Raw genomic sequence first — 6,004 nt, 5'->3', positions numbered from 1 at the left:
TGATCTGCCTCTCATAACTTTTTTGTTTTGATGGCAAATCATTGTGGATTGAAGTCAGTAAATAATGACCTACATTTTTTGTGCATTAGACTTCATCTCCTTCAGAAAATACATAAAACAAATCCTGTTATTCTGGAAACCTTCTAATTTTATAAGAGCATTATTTAAAATTTGTCCCTATTTTTGTGCGTTTGTCCCACCATTATTTTAGACTTTGTCCAGATTTATTGAGCAAAGAGGATGAGAGGTATGCAGTTACAGACACTACTCGAGCTCCACCTCTCTTTCACTTCTGCTTTCATGCACACAAACATACAAGCACACATACACGCACTTTACTATTTTTTTTTATCTATTTCAATTTTACTCTCACTAAACAGCTGCTTAGCCAGCATAAAATAGTGATGGCCATTGGCTTTCTTACAGTCCGAGCTTCATGGCAGTTTAATGTGCTATCATGAAGCAGTGGACTAATTTTTCAGCAGGAATTACCTGTACATGAAAACCCTGCCAGACAATTTCATTTGCCAGTCAGGGTTTAATGTACAGTTTGCCCATTCTCTAAGCATTGTTAATTCACCTGCCTTATTTTTATCCTTTGCACTTTAACCATTTCTCCCAGTTATTCTTTGCTAGATAAAGTTCTGACATTCTGCTGCTGACTTATTTCAATTTTTTTGCTGTTTAAACTGATTTTAATTTTGCCTTTCAAAATGTATAATTATGTCACATTTATCATTTTAGTTTCACACACCATAAAATTTAAATACTTCATCACAATGCATTGCATGCATACCTATCAAACTGGTGTAAAAGGCAGTCCTACAAACAGTTACAAACTAGTTCAGCTATTAAGATACTTGTTAGTCTTTATGGCACCAGTGATATAAGTGTTGTACCATTTAACTAAATACTTAATTTCATTTTAAACTATAACTGTTTACTACTATTGTTAAACAAAACCTACCTATACTTCTTGTAACTTGTAATTAATTGTTGTTTTTATTGTGGAGCTTTTCTCCCCGGGCCTCCACTGGAAAAGGACCTGTGTCCAGTTGGATTTTCCCGGTCAACAAATGTAAATAAATAAATAAATAATAATAAATAATAACAACTTGAAGTTGTCGCATTCTTTTTTGTCACAGATGTCCTGCTGCTTCCTTTTCTACTTTCTCACTATCTTGAGAGCGCATCCATTCTCTGTGCATGTAATTCATGCCACAAAACTGATTAGCTGAATCTACTGATGGTGTACCAAGTGCAGAATTGAAAAGTCTGCCAAAGGAAACTGTTTCAACTGAATCTTACTGCAGACAAAACTGTCAGTCTCTTCACTTATCATAAACAAGCAAACATTTTAAAATAAATGATTGTGATTTTTGGAGAGGCTTTGACCCAGCTTTTGAAGTATTGGAGGCGATACTGCTTTTCGGCCTGGTAAAATCATCGCCTGTGTCACAACTGTTGCATACTGCTACCAAAGTTTTTTTTTTTTGTTGTTACACCTTTCTTAACACTGTAATGCATCAGAAATTGCTCATAGTAAATTACTCATGGAATAAGTAAAAACAAGACAGCTTGTGTCCAAAAACCATAATATAATGTCTGCTGGACAGCTGAAAACTTGTGTTGTAGTGCTTATATCGTCCTTGCTATAGAATGTATATAAATGTCAGTTTCACTGTTTATGTATATTTTGTTACTGTCTGTCTGTACATTGTTATTGTCTGCACACTTGGATAAAATGTTCTTAGAACCTTTGTATCTTTCTGTAATCTGCATTGAGTTTGAGTCAGATCTGAAAAGATAATCTAGCCCACTTACTTAAACAAAATGTTAAATAAAAAAGATAAACAAATAACTAAACACATACATGCATATATAAACAAACCCAGATCTCTACTCTTCCCTTATACTTTTCAGCATGTGCTTCCCTCTTTCACTTCTTAACTCACCCAGCCACATGTTTTTCATTTACATCTGTTATCTTCATTTTTGATTCCCCCCCCCATCCGCCACCTCTTTTCTCTCTCCCATTCACATATAAGGGCAGCTTGATTCTAATATCAGATCCCATTTTGAACTTCAAAACCTTTTAATCATCCATCCTAATGGCTCTCTCATGTCATCACAAAAACTCAGTCTTACATCAGCATTAACCTCTCACCCTAAGTCATTCTATCATCTGTCCACTATGTTGAGAATTCTCTATTTTCCCCCTCACTAACACATACAATTGAAAGTACAGCTAAAAGTTTTATCAGTCCTTCTGCTTCGCTTCACAAAGCACCATATCTTTTACTATCATCATCCATCACACCAGTTCCAGTTTATTGCTTATTTGAGGACACACTGGTACATGCAAATTAGTCTGCCTTCAAACACTTATCCAACTGTCTGCAGTATCAGTAGTAGCATTCCAGACAACATCTGTGCACTTTTAGGTGAGGAGGGAGGTTGGCATAATGGTTAAGGTATTTACCTTATAGACGTAAAGTGCAGGGTTTGATTCTCACATTGTGTAACTGACTAGGCTTAAAATGGCCCACAAGGGGAGTTAGCCTAATACTAATCTATGAATCTCCACCCATGTCTTACGGCGAGGCTTCCTTTCCATTCCAACCTGATTCCTATTATCATAGGGCTGTTACTAGCAGTACCTTATTATCCTTACGTATTGCCCTTCTGCCCCAAATCTTTTCCTCTTATTCCACTTTATTATTCTGTCCTTCCTTGCCCAGGATTCTGTAGTCTGAAAACCACTTACACATACACAGTTCTGACTGTGCCACGAAAGCAGATTAACATATAAACTTGTACCAACATGCTTTTAGCAGTTAGGACACCTCCAAGTATCAGAAAGTAGTGTTAGAGTGCTGATCTAAGAAATATTATTAGAAATGAATCCATTGCTAAAAGTAGCTGATACACCAGATCCAGGATAATCAGGGTAATGAATGGTAGACTTTAACTGCAAGTCAGATATTTTATCAGTTGATTTTACATGGTACAGCTACAACAAAAATGTACTCCTTACTAGACAGACGTTCGAGGTTGACATATACAACTTTGTAGATAGCTGTTGCAGTCAATGTAGCCAAAAATAATCATTTCCTTCCATAATCTTTGCAAGCTAAGCCACAGTTCAGACTAGCTTTATAAAGAATCTTTAAGTGAAAACTGGTGACCTTTTTGAGAACCCCCACTATTACCATTGACAGAGTTCAGAAAGGTTTGTGTAACAGAATTTAAACTCAGAAACTTTACACAGTGTAAGGAAAAGATAAAAAAAGAATTAGCATCTACATTTCTAAGATATATCTGGGAAAATCTGCTTAGTGTAGAAGATCAATTTCTCAACCAAGCACATTAAGTGAATATGTCTAGAAGTATAAACGGGAAATACTGTGAATTTCAGGTTTGCAGATGTGCTACCATAGCTGAGCAAGTACAGAAATCCAATAACATAATATTGGTTGGGTAATTAGGAAGTCATGCAATCCCTACTGGTTCCAAGTATAGAAATCCACCAGCCTTTGTAGATGCTGTAAAAGATTGTATTTCCTGATTTAGAATTCACTACATGGTAGTTAAGGAAATATCTTCACTAAGGTTCATAAAGAGCTTTGTTGCTTAGGTGTTCAGCACACAGTGTCGATCAGTGATCTATGACCTATGATTAACTCCTGATGAAGGGCTCCTGCCAGCTGGAAATGTTGAGTAATTGCAAAAGCTGTATTGGTCCAATAAAAGGTATTATATCATGTCTGTGTTCCTGTGCCTTTGTGTACATTGTCTGTCACTGATTGCTATATTTACATTTTATTAGCCTAACCATCCCTTTTTGGATCTACCTAGTACTGGTAAATGTATTACTAATGGGAATGAGTTATGAACATAACGGAATTCAAACACCATATGCCAACACAGCAGGGATATACTTACTTCTGAGTTGCAGTGACATGGTGACATGAATAATTCTTAAGTGGGTATAGAAGTTGAAGCCATCTTCATTGGGATATTCCCAACAAGTAATGGCTGTCAAAAATTTATTTCCAGCAGTATTCAGTTTTGTTTTATTTTATTTTTTACTATTACAATTCTGTTGTTTGGAGTTCAAAACCATGGCATTTTACAGAATTCTTTAAAATCAGGAGTGATACTGAACCGCAGTTACAGACATGCTATTGTGATAATTAACTCAGGCTGAATGGGGCTAAAGTTAGTTTCAACATGGAAAAGTCAAAAAGGCACCTCAGATATTATTTTTTATTACTGTCATTCTGGATATGTGATGAGCAGATACAGTTCCAAACAGATATGTCATGATTCCTGCTTTGAGCTTTTCAGGTAAATTTCTTGACATCTATGTCAGGAACACATAACAAGCTGATTATGATTGGAAACCCAAGCATAATCCTTTTGTTATTCATAACATTCAAAGGTGTTATGGTCTAGTCTTACACCACAGGGTAAAGAGTGGCCATCACAGAGCATCTCTGAAAAGCTAAAACAGCATTGAAAGCTGTAAAATACTTCATGCTGCCACACAGAAAATACAGAATTCAGTGTCTTACAGCATTTAAAGCTGTTAGTCCATCATAAATACACTTAGCTTCTAACTGCTGTCTGTACGACAGCAATAAGTGTTTCACTCTTTCCATAGCTGTAAAACATTTTGCACCCTTGCATCAATTAGTAGTATATCAGAGTAGCTGAGACCTCAGATACTACAAGGAATTGTGATCAGGTCTCTCCTGTCATAACTAATTATGTGTTCTTGACACAGATGTCAAGATTTACCTGTTGAGCTTTGCTCTGGAGGTGAATTTCTTGACATCCATGTTGCAAACACTTAGCATAGAGGTAAATCTTGGTAATCCATGTTGAGAACACACAATACTAAGTTAGGATCAGAGAACCAATCATAATTCTTTGTAGTAAATAGAGTCTTATCTGCTCCAATTACTATTAATTACAATGAAAAAGAAAAAACATTGTAAAGTATTTTGCTGGTTATCAAAGCTAGTAAAGTTCTTAGCAAGAGCTGTCAAATGGACAGCAACATGTCAGTGGCAATATTTTGTGAGAAAGTTAGGGACAGATTACAGGCATAGCAGGCAGAAACAAAGCTGTTTCTTTCTTAGTTCTGCCACTATGATGTGGTAGCTGGCACTATCATTTCTTAGGGAATAATGCGAGACAAAATCTTAACAGTGCTTGTGGCAGTACTTAACAATTGATAAGTTTAGGTCTCATGCTACTAAAGCACATAACTAGTTAGTCTTGGAATGTAATCACAATGCTGTGTACACTACAAGTTAACTGTTAATGGTTCTTGTTCATAATCTTTCATATTGTACTTTATGTTCCGTATGAGCAGCATTATACATTCCCAATAAGTTGCTGTGGCATAGGAATAACAATAACCCCATAATGCAGTCTGAGTTTCAAATGCAGGTAATGACCACAGTATTAGATGTGGTGCTGCAGTGCGTCACAGCAATAGGTTCTTCTGACTATATCTTCGCTGGAGTGCCTTCTCTGCAGGCAATATGCATGCCCTCCTCCTGTCTACACGAGCTCCTGTCATCGTCGCCAGTTTCTTCCCATATCCCAAAGGCACACTGAACGGCAGTCATCCCATTCATAACTGGTTCTCTGTCTTACACCCATAGCTTTCTGGGAAATGTTTAACCTATTTCACAACCATATACAAGGTAACACAGTTATGAAGAAACTGAATGATCAAATTAATGAATGCATGTTTTTTTTAAACATATTTTTAAACTGGCATGAGTCAGCAACTGCAATTGTTGGAGGTCAGTTGTTAAAAGCTGTTCATAAAGCAATATATATTTCTCACAGGAATTTTTTTTTATGGTTATAAACATATACAGTTGAAAAATCTTTTGACAATGGGCAGAAGTGCTATTCAGATCATTTTGCTTTGTAACTATAGCCCATGCAGTAGAAATAATGAGTGTTTAATTCTGAGTTTCTA

At 36.2% G+C, this 6,004-nt stretch overlaps 1 protein-coding gene across 2 annotated transcripts in view; it reads left to right on the top strand.

The window, feature by feature from the left end:
- LNX1 (ligand of numb-protein X 1) overlaps window positions 1-6,004 on the top strand; it is a 1,086,042-nt gene that overhangs the window by 700,492 nt on the left and 379,546 nt on the right. The gene's annotated exons all lie outside the window — the stretch shown is intronic.

The sequence above is a fragment of the Protopterus annectens genome, chromosome 2.part0 (genome assembly GCF_019279795.1).
Source record: "Protopterus annectens isolate FY-2018-M chromosome 2.part0, PAN1.0, whole genome shotgun sequence".
Classification (NCBI taxonomy): Eukaryota; Metazoa; Chordata; order Ceratodontiformes; family Protopteridae; genus Protopterus; species Protopterus annectens.
Note: the sequence above shows the minus strand (reverse complement) of the source record. Positions and strands in the feature narration are given on the sequence as shown.